Source organism: Monodelphis domestica, chromosome 2, assembly GCF_027887165.1.
Source record: "Monodelphis domestica isolate mMonDom1 chromosome 2, mMonDom1.pri, whole genome shotgun sequence".
NCBI classification, from domain to species: Eukaryota; Metazoa; Chordata; class Mammalia; order Didelphimorphia; family Didelphidae; genus Monodelphis; species Monodelphis domestica.
The window spans coordinates 534379797-534400541 of record NC_077228.1 but is presented as its reverse complement, the minus strand read 5'-3'; the positions used below and the strand labels follow the sequence as shown (position 1 = coordinate 534400541).

Genomic DNA, 20745 nt, shown 5'->3' with positions numbered 1-20745 from the left:
AATTGTGGAGTAACAGTGCTTGTAACAGCAATTCATGGGCTGAATGGGATAATCCATGGCCTAAATGCAAGCAATTTCAAAAGGGCTCAAAAGAATTGATAAGCCCCAAACTCCAAACACAAGAAGGAGATATTTTCAGCCACTTTCTAATTTAACAAGACCCAATAAGGCTTTCTTTTGGGGTCGAGATTTCTGTTTATTTTCTCAGATACCAGAAGTCCATGGAAGAAAACTGAAATGATCCAGCTGAAAGACAGTCTGCCCAGAAAGTCAATGCAGATGTGCCTGGCACCATCCACAACATGGCACCAATGCCAGACAACAGGAAAAGCAGCCAATGAGCTGGGAAAAACCATCACTGCCCTATAGGCAGGTCTAATGCAATATCCATACAAATGTACTTCTATGAAAGACAATACCTAGAGAAAAATATCATTGTTACTCACTAGCATTCTATTATGCCAGTATATGGGTATTTGTTGTAAGATCTAAGTTCATCATGTACCTGAAAACTTACCTTTTGAAGTATTTGTACAATATGTAACATGCAATTATTTTAGTGGAATCGTTCCATGTTACCCAAATTTGATCAAATGAAAATCATACTATTGAAATGTTGAAACAGTACAGTGAATACTGTCCAATTGTAACAATTGTTGCTATCATCCAAAATGTATGTATAATATTTATCTTATAGGGTTCATTTTAAATTTGTGAGAACGAATTAGCTCTCCATTAGAATCAATCTTATTCAATAAGTTTTTGGAAAAGCATTGAAGCTTTTAAAAAGAAAAACGGGGTGGAAATGGTATTACTAACCATCTATCTCTCCTACACCCCAGAAGGAATATAAGCTAATATTATTAAATCACAATTCTCATGTAATGATAAATGTTACATTGTATGTTGTACATGGATTGCGCTGAATATTGCCAGGAGATTAAGACTGTCAGGGACCCAACAGAATGATAATTTTGGGTCGAGGTTTTGTTTGTATGTTTACAGAGAATGAAAACACCTGGTCACCCACCAAGCACCTCATGCCATGAGGCACAGGACCAGGAAGAGAAGCAGACGAGTACCATCTACGATGCCAGCTGCTTGCATACCAAGCAAGCGGCAAGAAACCATTATTGGTGACTATAAAAACCAAACACTGACATTACACTACGTTTAATGACATTTACTATTCCACTGAAGAACAATTGTCATGCTGACATCCATTGGTCTTTTATAACTAAACCAATATCAAGCATGTCAACTTGTATGGACTAAACCCCACTCATATATTTATGACGTCAGATGGATCCCACACTCCAAAGACTATCATGGGATCAAAATCGAAACAGCTATAATTGTTCAAACACTAATGTATATCTTTCATTTTGGATATCCGTTATATATGTCAAAAGGAAATTTATTTTGTATGCATTGTAAAACTCCTTGTATTGTAAAAAATTGATCTATCAACAAGGGTATAGACATTGGTATGAATCTCCAAAAAGACAGGAGATAGACATTTTTCATAAATGTGTTATAAATAACACAAACCTAGCAACCCTGACTACAAAAATTATGTTCAATGCAAGAGATGTTGAACAGGAATGTTCAATGCACAGATGGTCCTGATGTCACTCTTAAAAAAAAGGGATGAGATATCAGGCAAAATGCACTTTAGAAATTTTTAATTAGGAACCAAGGTTATTGAAAATTGATCATCTACATCCATGTGTAGGTTATATTCCTGACAAAATCTATGTAGACATTATGTGCCAACTGCCATTGCTGTAGTTAAATGTTAACATCATTGTTGATCACTACTCCTAAAACTCCATCTTTTGGATTAATATCTTTATGGAAACTCTTTCTTGCTCTCTAACACCAGTCCCAGAATTCAGATGGCCGCTGGATTCGGGGTATATTAACTTCCACTTCAAGTACTGGAAGACGTTCTGGTACATGAAAGTAAAGCCTAGGTTGGACAATCTCTGTGGACGCGCAGTTTTTGAACCTCCTAGATGGAATAGGTTATTACACACATACATGGAGCAAGGGCAAAGTATACACTAAGTTTCTCTTTTTTGGAGTATGTATTGAAAATAAGAAAAATTTTGGCACTAATAAGATTGTAGAAAAAGCACATTGAATATTATTCATTTACAACTAGGAAAAATAAGTTACATCAAACTCTGTATGATCAAGTAACTGTAGAAATTGCTTCTACATAGAAAGCAACTCAAGCTTCTATCACTCCAAACATTGGTTTGCTGGAATGAATTTTGCAAACATCGGTTATGTTATTCTTGGTTATTATATTGATTAATTCATTTATAGCAGAGATTTAAATAAGGCTCATATAAGAAATATGCAGCCAGAATGTACAAAGTCATTTCATTAGCTTCATTTTTGTTATGTCTTCAACAAATCAAAATGTTATATTTATGGCAAAATTGATATTTGTATTGTTTGCACTACTGTTTGAAAAATGTAAAAGATGCTAATATCTTTGGTATGCTATTTAAAAAAAAAAGGGGGGGATAAGACAGAAAGTAATTTTAAGAACATTTTTACACCATTTTTATATCATTTTAATCCTTTTGAGCAATTTTGATTTGATGCTCTCACTTTATTTTCCCTGAATATTTTGATTATACTATGTTGTTTTCATTTTTCTCTTATATTTTGAAAAATATTTCAAGTACTTTTAACACTCTAATCCTGAGCTATGAAGATGCAAATGTTTCTCTTAATATGTACCCAACAGAATCAGATTACAAGAATGTGACAGCAATTGTTAAAGTTGCAGGTGACTATCCTGGCAAACCATCACTGATTGCATAAAAAGAGAATGCAGAGGACACCTCAATGGGCCAGACAGCCAAAGCCACACACACAGGCATATATTCCATAAAAGATGGATATATGTGGGCTGCTGAGGTTGGAGGTCCTGGGACACGGTGCTTGACACCCTCATTCACAGGTGGCTCGGGTATCAAAGTCCAACCATATTGCCATGTGGCAGGCATCTAGGCGGGTATATCCCTAAAATGCATTATCAGTACAAGGGAGAAAAAGGAAATTCCCCTTCATGTCCAGATGCAGTCATCTTTTATCTTGCTACAAAAGCACTGGCAACTTCTTGTAACCCTAACTGTATGTGGGTGATAATCTAATGCACCTGTCCTATCTTCTATGGGACTACTACCTCAATAATTCAGGACAATCAGAGTGAAAACTATTTTCTCATTACTTTTGTCATTATTTTTATCATTTATAAAAATTTTTCATCTTTGATTTTGATTGTTTAGTATTAAGAACACATTTTACCTTTGCAATAATCTTTATGAGCAAAGAGGAAGATTTTATTATTGTTGATAATCACACTTACTTTTTTCAGCCAAGGTTTTGGCGATATTTATTGAATATCTATTTTTAATCACTTGAAGCATCAATTGGTGATGCTACATGATTTTTATATTTTTAATTTTGGTCACATTTCTATATCAACCACCTTTCATTTAAAAAAAAAAGGGGGGGGGATATGTAGCATCCCAAGCATATTCACATCTATGAAATAGAGATGACGGTATTATTACTGTGTCTCCAAGCATGAGGCTTTACCGATAAGGTTTGTGAAGGTAACCTTGACCTGATCACGAGACCTATTGCCCAACACAAGTCCATTAGCATGCTCGGAGTCAATTCCCCGGGAAAGCGCGGTTTGCAATGTACACACCCAAAGGTGTTCCCTCTACCTTGCCACCCAATCTTAATTGTCTATACTTTGTGATGTGGTTACTACGTCCTTGGGAGTACCGCCCAAGCAGGACATGAATAAATTCAGAGGCAATCCCATGAACTTCCTCTTGGCCTTTCTCCCTTCCATGGAGCTCCACTGGGCTCCTCAATGACTATGTCTCTCTCTTCTTGACCTTCTCCTTCCCCGAGGCTGGAACCATCTCGGCCTGCATTCTCTATCTTAATCTCCTCAACCACCTTGTATTCCATTATCCTCATTTTCCGCCTTAAGGAAAATCATAGGGATTGCCTGCCCTATCCAATCACTGATTTGTCCCTGTCTTTCATTTCCACCCTGGTTCTTGGTTCCTACCTCTCCTCGGGTCCCATCACAAAGGTGAGCCCCTTCCCTTGTGGGACCCTGCTGGTCAGGGAAGTCCATTAAGGAAAACCCCACAGGTAGAAAAGTCCTTTGAATTGGATTAATGTGAGAAAGTTTTCATTTTAATGGCTCACATTATTGTCCAAAAGAGAACTTGCACTGGAGAGAAACTACTTGACTGGAATGACTATAGGAAAACCTTTAGTTATAGCTTTATTACCAATGTGGGAAAACTTAATTGCAGTATTTGAGTCCAGTCCTGCACAGTGAGACACCAGAGTTGTTTGTCACCATGAGACAAGAATTATTTAATTCTGGATATGCAGGCCAGGTTGAGCCCTAAAAATATTATAGGGGATCTGGAGATTCCTGCAAGGAATTTTCTTAGTAGTACATTTTAGGTAATTTATGTGCCTAATTTGGGATCTGCCTACCTGCTGGCCAATCAGATATTTTATCCTCAATCCTTTGAACTCTAGATAATGTAGCATGATTAATAGTAAAATTCTTCTTTCATACAAAGCATGGGTCTGGTGGGAGCTGGAGGGTCCACAAGACCTCTACACCTAGACTGTCTTGCCATCATGAATAACTTTGTGTTCTTGTTAGGCAGAGAAGAACTGGGGCCAGATGGTCAATTCCATGCTTCCTCCGAAGTATTCAGGTATGATCCAAGACAAAATACTGGGATGAGAATGGCAGCTATGTCTGTTCCACATTTAGAATTTGCAGTTGGTGTTATTGGTAGGTACATCTATGCTATGGCTAGAAGAACAAGGCATGAGACATTTTATTCAACAGAAAGTTATGACATCACTGAAGACAAATGGGAATTTGTGGATCCTTATCAGGTCAATAAATATGGACATGAGGAGGCGGAGTCAAGATGGCAGTCTAGAAGGAGCAGAAATTCAGACCTATGAATACCCTTCCTTACCGATCGCAAATTGAATGCTCCCAGGGGACTGATAATCAAACTCAACAACAAGACAAAGCCAAGGAACCCTCCTGCTGGACTTAATTCAAAAGGTACACCCACCAAAAAGCTGGAATCTGAGAACACTCAAGTTTAAGGGGAAGACAGAAGGAAGGTCCCAGGACCCATCCCCACTCCCAACTAGAGTGCTAAGACTCCAGTGGCAGTGGGAACTTCTGGGCAGGCAAAAGTACTGGTCTGGATGGCATACCTTGCGGGCAGGGCTGTGCCAAGTTCAGAGTGTCCAACACAGGTAGCGGGGAAGGAGCTAGGGAAGGAGCATAGACCTGGTAACCTGGCCAGAGCTGTGGAGATCCTCCATATTTGCCCCAGACTTCCAGGAGGTTTTGGACTGAGAGCACACCTAGCCCAACTAAGCTGAACTTAATCCCATCAAAAGTCTCCAGAACCCAGGGAAGCCCACACTCCACACCCATCCTCATTGACTGCTGGACTTTAATCTAATCAAAAGCCTCCAGAGGACAGGGGAGCTCAAACCCCCAACAACACTCCCTACTACACTACACCAAGACTACACCAGGAGATCTACTGTTAAAGCTCCAAGAGGGGAGATTGACAGAAGCCCACAAAACAAAAACAAAAAAAATGAGAGGAGCAAGAGCACAGACAAATACGGGGAGTAAAAAAGGGGTGAATATGAGTAAACAGCAGAAAAAGAAGAAAGAAACTACAATAGACACCTTCTATTCAGCAAATGGAACAGAAGGGGAGAGATCAGCAAACAATAAATCAGAAATCCCAGCAAATTGGATACAGGCTGTGGAGGAACTCAAAACACAATTAAGAGAGGCTGAAGACAATTGGAAAAAGAACTTTAAAATTATGATAAGTCATCTGGAAACAGAGGCATTTGAACTAAAACAAGAAAATAGAGTCTTGAAAGCCAAAATCAAACAGCTGGAAAATGAGTCAAAGAAGATGAAAGATGAGACAAAGGAGATGAAAGACGAGGTAAAGAGGAAGAAAGATGACCTTCAAAGAAAATCAGACCAGAAGGAAAAGGATGACCAAAAATCCAGCGATGAAATCCAGTCTTTAAAAACTAGAATACAACAACTGGAATTAAGTGACCTCACAAGGCAGCAGGACACTATAAAACAAAATGAAAGGAATGAAAACATTGAGGAAAATATGAAGCATCTCATTCACAAAACAGATGATTTAGAAAATCATTTGAGAAGAGACAATTTAAGAATCATAGGTCTACCAGAAGACCATGACAAAAGAAAAAGCCTGGACATAATACTACAGGAAATTATTCAGGAAAACTGCCCCAATATCCTAGCACAAGAGGGAAAAGTGGCAATTGAATGAATCCACAGATCACCTCCTATATTTAATCCCCAAATGACTACACCCAGGACTGTTATAGCCAAATTCAAAAACTATGAGACCAGAGAAAAGATATAACAAGCTGCCAAGAAGAAGTCATTCAGATACCATGGAACCACAGCGAGAATATCACAGGATCTGGTTGCATCCACACTGAAGGACCAAAAGGCAAGGAATATGATATTCCGGAAAGCAAGGAAACTAGGTCTACAACCAAGAATCAACTACCCATCAAAACTGACTATATTCTTACATGGGAAAGTATGGTCATTCAACACAATAGAAGAATTCCAAGCATTCGTGAAGAAAAAACATACCTGAACAGAAAATTTGATGTCCAAGCACAGGACTCAAGAGAATCATCAAAAGGTAAGTAAAAAAGAGGGGGAAAAGAAAAACAAAACAAAACAAAAGAACAACAAAAACTTTTTTAAGAGACTCAATAAATTAAATAATATGTATACCTATAAGGAAAGAGGTCATTGGTAACTCTTAAAAACTGTTTCTATCACCTGGGCAGCTAGAAGAATTACACTTAGAGGGAACAGTGAAAAACTATATAGGATGAAAGGACAAGACATAAATAGGTATATAGATATATGCATGCATAAATACCTATACATGTGTGTGTGTATATATATATATACATATATATATATATATATATATATATATATATATATATATAACTAGAGCTTAAAAAAGAGATTAGTACTAAAAGAAATGGTAAAAGAAACAAATGGGGGTAAATTTATGTGTCACAAGAAGCTCATGGTTGGAGGGGGGAGAACATCAATACACTAGAAGGGTAGTTTGTAGATAGGAAATACTCAACTCTTACATGCTTTGAAACTGACCCAAAGAGGCAAGAACAATACAATCCATTGGGGTAGAGAATAGATTTGTGCCCTATAGGGGAGTAGAAGGGTAACAAACAGACTGGTGGGGAAGGAAGCAGTATAAGGGAGGGAGAGGATGGGGGGGCAATTTTAAAAAGACTACAGGGGAAAATAAGGGGGGTATAAGAAGGGAGGGTGGTAGAAAGGGAAGTAAAATGAGGGTGGGAACTAGGGGGACTGATTATAAACAAGAATTGGTGTAGAAGGAAATAATGGAAGAAGAAAAGGCAGGTCAAGGAGTAGAAATCAAAATGCTGGAAAATACACAGCTAGTAATCATAACTGAATGTGAATGGAATGAACTCACCCATAAAACGCAAGTGAATAGCAGAGTGGATTAGAATCCAAAATCCTACCATATGTTGCCTGCAAGAAACACACATGAGGAAGATAGATACACATAGGGTGAAAGGAAGAGGATGGAGCCAAATCTATTGGGCATCAATTAATAAAAAGTAGGCAAGAGTCGCAATCATGATATCTGACAAAGCCAAAGTAAAAATAAATCTAGTAAAAAGAGATAGGGAAAGTAATTACATCCTGATAAAAGACAGTAGAGACAATGAGGAAATATCTGTACTCAATATGTATGCACCAAATGGCATAGCATCCAAATTTCTAAAGGAGAATCTAGAGGAGCTCAAGGATGAAATAGATAGAAAAACTACACTAGTGGGAGATCTAAACCTTCCTCTATCTGAACTAGATAAATCAAACCAAAAAATAAATAAGAAAGAGGTGCAAGAAGCTAATGAAATCTTAGAAAACTTAGAGCTAGTAGACATGTGGAGAAAAATAAATAGGGACAAAAAGGAATACACCTTCTTTTCTGCAGCACATGGTACATTCACAAAAATTGACCATGTATTAGGGCACCAAAACATTGCAATCAAGTGAAAAAGGCAGAAATAATAAATGCAACCTTCTCAGACCACTATGCAATGAAAATAATAATTAGTAAGGGTACATGGATAGATAAATCAAAAATTAATTGGAAATTAAACAATATGATTCTCCAAAACCGGGTAGTTAAAGAACAAAATAATTACTAACTTCAGTGAAGAAAATGACAATGGTGAGACATCCTTTCAAAACCTATGGGATGCAGCCAAAGCAATACTCAGGGGGAAATTTGTATCCTTGAGTTCATATATAAACAAATTAAGAAGGGCAGATTGGGCATGCAAATTAAAAAACTAGAAAGTGAACAAATTAAAAATCCTCAGATGAAGACTAAATTAGAGATCCTAAAAATCAAAAGAGAAATTAATAAAATGGAAAGTCTATTGATTCATTGATTTAATGGATCTATTGATTTAATAAATAAGACTAGAAGCTGGTACTTTGAAAAAACAAATAAAATAGAAAACATCTATTTAAATCAGTCTAATTAAAAAAGGAAAGAAAAAAAAACAAATTGTCAGTATCCAAGATGAAAAGGGAGACCTCACCTCTAATGAAGAGGAAATTAAGGCAATCATTAAAAACTACTATGCCCAATTATATGGCAACAAATATGGCAATCTAGGTGAAATGGATGAATACTTACAAAAATATAAATTTCCTAGACTAAAAGAGGAAGAAATAAATTACCTAAACAACCCCATATCAGAAAAAGAAATAGAACAAGCCATCAAAGTACTCCCTAAGAAAAAATCTCCAGGTCCAGATGGATTCACAAATGAATTCTATCAAACATTCAAAGAACAACTAATCCCATTATTATACAAACTATTTGACAGAATAAGCCAAGAATTGGTTCTGCCAGATTCTTTTTACGACACAAACATGGTACTGATCCCAAAGCCAGGCAGGTCAAAAACAGAGAAAAAAAATATAGACCCATCTCCCTAATGAATATAGGTGCAAAAATCTTAAATAGGATACTAGGAAAAAGACTCCAGCAAGTCATCACAAGTGTTATTCACTGTGACCAGGTAGGATTCATGCCAGGAATGCAAGGATGGTTCAACATTAGGAAAACTATCCACATAATTGACCATATTACCAAGTAAACTGACAAAAATCACATGATTATCTCAATAGATGCAAAAAAAGCCTTTGATAAAATACAACACCCATTCTTTTTGAAAACACTAGAAAGTATAGGAATACAAGGGCCTTTCCTAAAAATAATAAACAGTATATATCTGAAACCAGCAGCAAACATCATCTGCAATGGGGATAAACTAGAAGCCTTCCCAATAAGATCAGGAGTGAAACAAGGATGCCCATTATCACCCCAATTACTTAACATTGTACTAGAAACACTAGAAGTAGCAATTAGAGAAGGAAAAGAAATTGAAGGTATTAAAATTGGCAATGAGGAGACCAAGCTATCACTCTTTGAGGATGATATGATGGTATACTTAAAGAATCCTAGAGAATCAATCAAAAAGCTATTCAAAATAGTCAACAGCTTTAGCAAAGTTGCAGGATACAAAATAAACCCACATAAGTCATCAGCATTTCTATATATCTCCAATCCATCTCAGCAGCAAGAATTAGAAAGAGAAATTCCATTTAAAATCACTCTAGACAATATAAAATCCTTAGGAATACATCTGCCCAGACAAACACAGGAACTATATGAACACAACTACAAAACACTCTCCACACAATTAATACTAGATCTAAACAATTGGAAAAATATTGATTGCTCATGGGTGGGACGAGCTAACATAATAAAAATGACAATCCTACCCAAACTTGTCTATCTATTTAGTGCCATACCCATTGAACTTCCAAAAACCTTTTTTACTGAATTAGAGAAAACCATAACAAAGTTCATTTGGAAGAACAAAGGATCAAGGATATCCAGGGACGTAATGAATGTTTGTGAGTTGTCTTTTGCTGACATCTCAGAAACTGTCTCCTAGATTTTTCTTCTCCAGATTGGAGGTCATCCTGCCTGTTCTTTTCCTGTTCCTCTTCCTACCTCTTGAGCTGTGCCTGGCGCTCAAAGTCTTCCCATCTGAACCTCTCTCTCCTCTCCTCCTTGGTTTCCCGGGAGTTAAAGACCTTCTCGGTATTTTTAGGAGGTCAGAGTGACATGGGCAGTGTACCCCAGAAACCCAGGAACTATTATCAGGGAAACTCCCTTGCTTTGCCTCCTCCTGACTCTTAACCTAGAAACACCCAATGACCCCACCTAGGGTCCTGAGATGTTTACCCTCTTTTGTCCTCTAGATTTAAGATGGACAAAGAGATGAATCTTTATGCCCCCAAGCAGACCCCAGTCAGATGACCACCTCACCCCACCAAATGCCTGAGGGACTAATACTCTAGCTCCTGTCCACACCAGGACATAGCATCTAAAGAGTATATAAACCCCAGAACTGATGTCGTCTGGGGGACAGCCTTTCCATCCATGCTGTCCCCTTGGGGGAACAGTCTTTCCTTTCATGCTGTCCTCCCAAGGAACTGCTCCCCATCTTGCTGTTCCACCTTGCTATCCTCCTGGCCACTCTCAACATTACTCTCTAAATTAATAAATCTCTTTTTTGTTTTTAAGCTAAGTTTTGGAGTCTTGCATGCTTGCAAAAGGTATCCTTCCTGAACCCAAGGGTATCCTTCCCCCCCCCCCCCAATAACATTTTGGCGCTCAGAAGAAAGAGGGACAACCCCCATAACAAGAGAGGGGCTGGTTGATAAATTCGTCTAGGTTTTGGAGCTTCATTCGAATGTCTGGGGATGCCTGATTAATGAATGCTAAAAGAACTGTGATTTGACTAGGGGCACCATGGTGTCTAAGGGGGAATAAATCCTAAATGGCCCCTGTAGGCGCTCTAAAAACACTGCTGGAGTATCTTCAGGGCCCTGACATAGATTCAAGTTTAGCCGAATTAGTGGGCTTCCGGCCCACCACCTGGAGCCCGGTTAAGAGAGTCTGGCGGTAGATTCGAATAAGCTCCCTACCTTCCTCCGAGGAGAAGTCCCTGTCCGGACGGGGTGGTAAGAAAAACAGCAGCAAGACGGGTTGGGTCTGCAGTGGGCTGACCATCATCACCAAGGACCAGTTTGCATCCCTCGGCATAGATGCGGTTGCACTCCTCCGGGATAAAGATGGTGCTGAGGAGGTGTTGGCCGTCATCCCAGGTGGGACTGTGAGTCAAGAAAATTAACTTGACCAAGTCGATTAATTTCTGAGGCTGTTCAGAAAAGGGTGGGTTTTGATGCTTCCAATTATAAATATCACTTGAAGTGAAAGGCCAATATTGGTGGACAAAGGGACCTCCAGGCACCATAGGGCCAACTGGATGAACTGGGAGGGCAATAGTAGAAGAGGGGGCTTCAGGGCTAAGAACACGACGTCTGAGGCCCCGAGTATGGTGTGCAGGGGGAGAGGGGAACTCTGCCAGGGAAGCTATCACTGCTGCTTCGTTATCCCCTCCCTGAAGGGGAAACGGAGGAGAGAGCGCAGGTGGAAATCTGGTGGGGGGAGGCGAGGGGCAGCTCATCTGGGGTGGGCAACACGGAGGGGGAGTCTGAGTGGTAGTTTTCCTGAGCTTGTCCAAAGCCTTCAGGGAAGAGAACAGATATTGGTTATCATATTCAGTCCAATTTTCTAGTCCCAATTTAGGAAGGAGGGGAGGGGGTCTACCGAACAGAATTTCAAATGGGGTCATACCTTGTACATATGGGGTGGACCGGGCCCTCAGGAGGTCAAAGGGGAGGAGGCTTACCCAGTTCTCGCCAGACTCTAGGACCAATTTTGTCAGGGTCTCCTTCTAATTGCTGAGTCTCCCTGGCTACCAAAGAAGACCCATTATCTGACCCTATTCCCACTGGGAGTCCAAATGCAGGAATGCTCTCTGACATTAATTTCTTAACTACCACTGAGGCAGTTTCATGTTTTGTTGGATAAGCTTCTACCCAACCTGCAAAGGTGTCTACCAGGACTAAAAGGCCCCTGTACCCATATGTCCCTGGCTTGATTTCTGTAAAGTCTGCCTACCACTGGCTCCTGGCTCCAGCCCTCTTCACTGGGTGCCTCTGGTTCCTTCGGGCCCCCCTTTTGCTTAACCCGCACACGTCTAACATCTCTAAGTGATATCTTTGCAGATTCGGTGCATATTATGAAAGACAAAGTCTATGTCCAGCATATCACTATTTTGTGCCTCCCGTATGTGTGGTGTCCTGTATTCTCTTTGCTAGCTGTCTCCCCACTGCTTCTGGTAAATGAGTCCTGCCATCTGGCAGGCCCAGCCATCCAAAGGGGAACCACACAGCCTCCAGGAGGGCCAGAATCTCAGGCCCCACCTGGTTCAGTGCCCCCTGCCATCCCATTCCCTCCCCTCTCCAAGTATCTAAGGGAAAAAGGGTGAAGGTCCATGTCTTCTGTAGCTTCTTCACTGCTGAGAATGGGTGTAGAGCTGTCCCTGCCTATGGTCAGGAGAGAGGGATTGGCTACAGGCAATATCCAGGGCTGCAGGCTGGAATGGTTGCCGAGTTTACAAATGCCTATGAACCTCTCTCTCACAGGGGAGTAGTCCATACTTGAACAGGGAGGGGAAGACCGCAGACACAGGGTCTCTAGGGCCGTGTCCTCAGTGAATGCGGGGGTCACAGGTCGGTGGAGACCTGCTTGGAGATCTGAAGGGTATCCAGCCACCACTTCCCCCAATGGGCAGACAGGTCACAAGGGGGAGAGCCAGCCCCTAAGACAGAAGTGCAGAAATCAGGACTGGGGAAAAAACTAGAATAGCAGATAGAAACAGAACATTAGTACAATAGCAATTAATATTACACATTTGCATTTGGGTATCTTAGCCAACAGACTCCATCTTCAGAAATCATCTTCTGTCAAGAATAGATCCCTTTAGGAAATCGGATTCCTGAGTTGTTTGCAGAGCTGGTATGTGATGTTTCTGTTAAAGAATATCCTTTTGCAAAGTACACATTAACTATTAACATCTATAAACACTTGAGTAACAATATGTTACAGATGTATTCCTTTACCCCAGATTCTGGGGAAATCCAATAAATCTTTGAGCTATATTTCCAAGCTCAAAATCCAAACTTCAACTGTGGTAAATTAAGGCTGCAAATACAAGCCATCCATGAATAAACTTCACCTACTTCTCAAAGTATGTCCCTAACAATTTGAGAATTCCCAATTATTAGGGTTGTTTGAGGAAATGGACATTTTAATATCACAATTTGCATTATGTGCTGATTATGGGAATTATCATGAAGGAAGAAGGCCCAAAAGGGAAAATATCTCCTCATGCCACAAAGGACACAGTGAGTGGCTTCACATGCAGGTCAAAGCTATCACCAGCTCATGCCATCATTGTAGTTAATAGCCTAGATGGTTAGAAAAGGTCCATTTTCTAGGTGAGCCCAGAAAATGCCTCTGTAACCATTCGAGGACATTCTCTGTCCGTGGTGTACTTTGTCACCATTAAATCCTAGAAGCCTTCTTTTGCTTTAAAAGACAAGTCTCACCCATTTCAGATGAGAGAAATTCTGCTTATCAGCAGTCCAGAAACAAATCTCCATATCCCCAAACAAGCCTTTGATATCCCTACAAGGCTGATCACTCAATTATTCTCAGGTATTTTGTCAATAATTTACACATCACACTTTAGTCACAAAACCTGAAATAAAGAACATGAGTGCTGAATTAAGTAGCTCCATAGTAATATAAATCAGGGCTGTATCATCTCCTAGACCTAGGACCTCTGAAAGACTAAGACAAGGCCATACAGGAATCACTTCTGGGTAACTGTCCAGAGAAATTAAAGAATCATGTGTCATTTTCCCACTACACATACATTAATTTTAGAGATTATCCCTAGGTCAGGGATCCAATTACAAGAGCAGAGCATCTCTCTGTTTTCTTTCTCTTTCTCTCTCCCTCTCTTTCTCTCTCCCTCTCTTTCTCTCTCCCTCTCTCTCTCTCTCTCTCTCTCTCTCTCTCTCTCTCTCTCTCTCTCTTCCTTCAAAACCCCTCTGCTTAAAAAGCAGAACACAACTTCCATTCTTCCTTTACAAACCCACATACTAAAGCTTTATGGACTTTATATCAAAGTCCCTTTCATCCAAATTCAAATCCAACACACCATCCCACCTTCTCTGACTAACTCAAGTCAAACAAACATATTATTGGTATCACTTCAATTGCTAATCGATAACCCAAACGAATTCTGATTTAAAGGATTATGGCATTGAACCACTATCTTTAGCATAGTGCTCACCCATTATAAATTTCAGTTCATAATACAAATTGGTAAACTGAGGTAATCACTGAGTATTGAACAAAATCTATGGCACAGGTTTACAATGAGCTTTTGTTCACATCTAAACAATACTTAAACACATATTTTAGCAGCAACTCACATAATCATAAAATTCTGAGCAAGCATTTTTCACATATATGCCATTTTTAACATCCTACCCACTCTTTGGCTTCTGTTTGCAATGTATATCCTTATACAGATCAAAATGTAATCAAAATATCAACCAACAAATCCCCAAAACTTGTGTGAGGAAACTTATAAATTACATATTACTCAACTCATTTTATCACTCTGGACATGGAATGTTTGCATTAAGATTCCACAGCTTCAAATAAGCCTTTTGGTCAGACAGGACTGGCAATATTTGCTTGCTTGAGTACCCTAAAACAAGTATATACAATTATTATTGTACATATACAATTATACAATATATACAATTATATATATGTACAATTAATATACAATAAAAATATACTCATCTTTAAGTTCTATCACACACTGATTTTCAACCTTTTGAGATCCCTATTTCAGTCCCTAAGTATCAGTGTGGAACAATTACGAGCACTTCTTTCTTCTTCCTGTGTGCAAGGAAGGGGTTAATAACTTCTGAGCAATTTATCCTAAGGCTGCCTGGCTTGATTTAGATTTTATTACTTAAGCAACCATGGCCTATCCTTCTTTAACCAGTGAGCTCACTATATTGTAAAAGTTTGAATGTATCAAACCCCTTTCATAATAATATACTCTCAGTGGATTTCAGTTTGAACTCCACACTTCCAAATAACTCTGATTAAGTCCTTTAGCAATGTTTCAGTGTAACCAAACTGAAGGGCAAAGCATTTACCTGGACTCCTCTCAAACCAAGCAAGATATAGAAAGAATCACAAAATGTAAAATAAATAATTTTGACTACATCAAACTAAAAAGCTTTTGTACAAACAAAACCAATATAACTAAAATCAGAAGGGAAACAACAAATTGGGAAAAAATCTTCATAGAAAACTCTGACAAAGGTTTAATTACTCATATTTATAATGAGCTAAATCAATTGTACAAAAAATCAAGCCATTCTCCAATTGATAAATGGGCAAGGGACATGGATAGGCAGTTCTCAGATAAAGAAATCAAAACTATTAACAAGCACATGAAGAAGTGCTCTACATCTCTTATAATCAGAGAGATGCAAATCAAAACAACTCTGAGGTATCACCTCACACCTAGCAGATTGGCTAACATTACAGCAAAGGAAAGTAATGAATGCTGGAGGGGATGTGGCAAAGTAGGGACATTGATTCATTGCTGGTGGAGTTGTGAATTGATCCAACCATTCTGGAGGGCAATTTGGAGCTATGCCCAAAGGGCAACAAAAGAATATCTACCCTTTGACCCAGCCATAGCACTGCTGGGTCTGTACCCCAAAGAGATAATGGACACAAAGACTTGTACAAAAATATTCATAGCTGCGCTCTTTGTGGTGGCCCAAAACTGGAAAACGAGGGGATGCCCATCAATTGGGGAATGGCTGAACAAACTGTGGTATATGTTGGTGATGGAGTACTATTGTGCTAAAAGGAATAATAAAGTGGAGAAGTTCCATGGAGACTGGAAAAACCTCCAGGAAGTGATGCAGAGCGAGAGGAGCAGAACCAGGAGAACATTGTACACAGAGACTAATACACTGTGGTATAATCGAACGTAATGGACTTCTCCATTAGTGGCGTTGTAATGTCCCTGAACAACTTGCAGGGATCCAGGAGAAAAAAACACCATTCATAAGCAAAGGATAAACTATGGGAGTGGAAACACCGAGGAAAAGCAACTGCCTGAATACAGAGGTTGAGGGGACATGACAGAGGACAGACTCTAAATGAACACTCTAGTGCAAATACTATCAACAAAGCAATGGGTTCAAATCAAGAAAACATCTAATGCCCAGTGGACTTACGCGTTGGCTATGGGGGGTGGGGGGGAGGAAAAGAAAATGATCTTTAACGAATAATGCTTGGAAATGATCAAATAAAATATATTAAAAAAAAAAGAAAGATTCCCAATTTTAAATTCTAGAATAAGTTCTTCTCAACAACATAACTTTTTCTGAATGACTTTTATATCTATAAAGTAGCCAGTACAATTTCTGTCCATACAGAATAAACATTCCTCTCTGTGTCAGGCTGTTTATCAATCACACTTAGACAATTCTCAAATTCACTGAAACCATTATTCATTGCAAGGTTTAACAAAACAAACTTCTAACCAGGAGTTTTTGTGCTCAATAAAAATCTGGCAACATTTCACATTTAACTGACAAACAGTAACCACAATACATTACATTTGTACCATATCAAAATCATTAGCAATCCTCCCAAGTTGAGAATTAATTTTAAATGAAAATTGCTAACTGTGGAGTAAAAAAATCTCCCTTTTCTGCTCAGAATTTTCTCTCTTTCGCTCCTTTGGGGGCCCATCCAAAGGAAGAAAGAGGTAAAAATCATTGAACAGGTATTTGCTTTTGTCCTTTGCTAACGATTTTTGACAGTGGAAAGTTCAAGTTTGCAACTCCCCCCTTTTTACATAGAGACGAAACTGTGTCAAAGACAAATGGTAACATACAATGCTGTGACGAGCATGCTTTGAGAGGAAAAAATAGGTGTCTATAGGATCCATTCTCAAGAAAAAAATATTTGCAGGGAGAAAATTCATGAAAAGTTTCAGTGTACTCAGGGAAGATGTGATGAGCTAAGCCATCTGATTGGCCGAGCTGACGTTCTTGTTCCCTAGCTCTCTCTGAACTGATCTATCAAAAACTGACTCTTTTTGACTGTGATTTCTAACAAAATGCTCTTGTAGTATCTGGACAAAACTATCTGCTCCCATTTGGGTTGGAGGTGAGCTGTTCCTGAGGCTCGCTGTTTTTCTCAAGGAAGGGACTTGTAAATCCCCTCCTATTCAGACTCTCTCTCCTGCTTAGGAGCTTGCCATGGGACACAGTCCAGCCCTTCCCCCATAGGCTGCTCCATTGGGATACAGTTGGAGGGAGCAGGGAACAGCCACTACAAAAGAGATTCCCGTCTGCATCTTAAACTCTTTGTGCCTCTTTCTTTGTTTCATTTAGTGGCACAAAAACAACAAAGACTCAACAGAAGCCTATAGGACACACTCTCACACCTTCATACACCTTTGAACCCAAAGGTTCCCTGAAGTCACTGAAAGATGGCTCTTTAGTGACCTGACTGTGGGACTAAGCTGTGTCCAGCAACCCAACAGCCTCTACTGAATCCGGATTTACAGAACTCCATGGCCAACAGGACTCTAGGACCCAAACAGAACTTCAGGACCGAACCTTCAAGGAGGCAGACTCCTAGAGAAGGTAGGGGTCCAAACAGAACTTGAAGACCAAGCCTTAAAGCAGGCAGACTCTTAGAGTAAAACAGGCCATGGGGCAAAACAAAGCAGAATTCTAGAGAAACAGAACTAATTTACCAGAACAGAACAGGACAGAACAGAACAGATGGTTCCAAAATCAGCCTAAATTTTGGTCAAAATCTCAAATACCAGAACCAGGGGCAGGCTCCGGAGAGGACACCATTCACTTTCTCGGATTTCTGACCCAATCCCTCTCGGGATTTGGGAAATGCATACTCTTCAAGTCCGCACTCAGAAACACCCCCAAAGGGGATAAGGGTTTAAGTCTCCTTCACAGGCCCCAGCTTAGCAAACCCCAGCCACAGGCCTAGAGAATTCTTCCCCAAGCAAGCACACACACACTCTTACAGAAGCCCTCTCCAAAGTCCTTACCTCCTGATCCGGGGGCTCGAGATCTCACTGGAGCCTCCAACTGAAGTGGGACACTTCACAAATGAGTTCAAACACCGAGAATATTGATTATTGGAATGATAATTTATTAAGAAAAGAGAGAAATAAAGAAACTACCAGCTGGGACAGAATTCCCTAATGGAATACTGCACGGGTTTGGCATTAGGGAACAGGTTATATAGGTTTCCCAGATACAAGTTACACATACAGGTTCTTATCTGACAATGTGGTAGTAGTCTCTCGGAAACTGAGGATGACGATTGTCTTTGTGTTTTCATCTATGGTATATATGAGTGGGGTGTATGGGGAGTTCAGAGAGGGGTAATATCTCTGGTATGGAGGGCTTGTCATGCCCTCCTAGGGCAGCTCTCCATCCACTGACCCCTACCTGACACCCAGCTCTCACTTGTGGCTCCCAGTAGCTGCCAGCATTTGGCAGTGGCCACATCCCGGGCAACGGCTTCGACAGGCCGGCTAAACCTTGTGAGGGTAGCCATTGGGTCATTGACCCCTGGTGAACCAGGGCTTTGCTCACCCAGCATGTGAAGACTGCTTCGGAGGAACAGGCAGAAGAAACCAACGAGAAGGTTCAATGGCTGAGATGGCGATGCAGCAAGGCACTGTGGAGTGCTTAGGGCGTGTTAGAGCACAAAAGACAACACGGCCATCCAATGCAGCTGAGGAAGTCTCCAGGTGTAACGACTTTTCGTGCCACTGGACCCAGGCTTCCAACTCCGAGAGAATGGGACTGTCTCTGTACATCGACTCTTGCACTTAAATCTTTCATGCACAAGTGTCTTTGTGCAAAAGCACAACAACAGTCGTCATTCTCGGTTACCAAGAGACTACTACTACTACTGTATAGATGAGTGTGCATAAAGACACTTGTGCGTGAATGAGATTTAAGTGGAAAAGTCGATGCACAGAGACAGTCCCACTCTTTCGGCATTAGAAGCCTGGGTCCAGTGGCACGAAAAATCACTACACCTGGAAACTTCCTCAGCTGCATTGGATGGCCGTGTTGTCTTTTGTGCTTTTATCTGACAATAAACAGACTTTAATGCAGGAATTTTAGGTAGGAGACAAGGAGTCCATCCTGGGGTTGTGATCTAAGGAGTGATTATCTGTATTAAGTCAACTATCAGTTCGCTGACCCTTTGATGTTCCTGAAATTCCTCTTTTGTCTCTTGCCAGTCAAACTAAGCAGAAAGCATTTTGTTATCTGACCCAAACATCTTGTCCTTCTGGAGGGAAGGAAAAACCAGGTCTGTCCCCTAAAAATGCGGATGGGGTAATTTTTCCATGTTTGCTCTTTCTGTGGCTACTTCAAAATATACACCCTCAAAATATATCTATTATACCTCACACCCATAATCTCCATAAAAACCCAGCTGACTTGGGTATTTCATATTTTGGGAATTTTCCCATGGCGACCACTTATTTTTTATTTAAAACCACATTTTCGTGGTCATAGGAGGCATAGGGAGGAGGGTAGGCAAAACTTGATCCATTAATTATCTAATATACCATCAGATATACACCCTCAAAAAAATCTTACACCCCACATCCCCCATGATTACTAAAGCTGATAGATCAGAGGACTACTGTAAATAATGTTTACCTCAGCTTTAGTAAATCAGTTGATCAAATCTATATCTTTTCTTGTGGGCTCAAAAACAACCCAATTAGCATGCTCCAAAACAAGTTGAATAGTTGGCTCCAAAGACCAGTTATTGTCTAGTTCAAATCAGAAAGTATATGGGAGTGTGCTTTAGGAATCTGTGCTTTTATTGATGATGGATCCAGACATAAATAATATAATTATCAAATCTGCAGATGACAAATGTTGGAGGGAGAAGTAACACACTGGATCCCTCAGATCTAGTAAGATCTAGATCCCAGGAGCTAAAATATTGGGCTGAATTTGAAAGGATAAAATTGAATGAGAATATATGTTCAAATAAAAAAACAAACTTCATAAGGCCAATATGGGCTGGGTATGGTTTGTCAACATGGAATCTAGGAATCCCAAACTTGTGGCTAGTGATGTCTGATGAACGCCAAGTTTCAGGACTAGCATATAGGTTGAAGATCCCAAAGCCTGTACCTGTTTTCTTTTCCCATGGGAATCTACCCTGAAGGGAATCCCAAGCTGGCAGTTTCATACTGAGTGGGAGACTCTCAGGGAAATGACAGTCCTAGTTGAGTGAGACTAAGCATATGCTAAGGACCCTCTTTGTCTCAGGGAGTCTCCCCTATTGTATCAGAACCTTTCCCAAGAAGATCCACACCTGGGGAGGAACCATCCTTCAGTATCCATTGTTAGTAGCCCCTTCTCTT

At 40.0% G+C, this 20745-nt stretch overlaps 1 protein-coding gene across 1 annotated transcript in view; it reads right to left on the bottom strand.

The window, feature by feature from the left end:
- Positions 1–20745, bottom strand: part of LOC130453528 (zinc finger protein 260-like) — a 498148-nt gene that overhangs the window by 78146 nt on the left and 399257 nt on the right. The window lies entirely within an intron of this gene.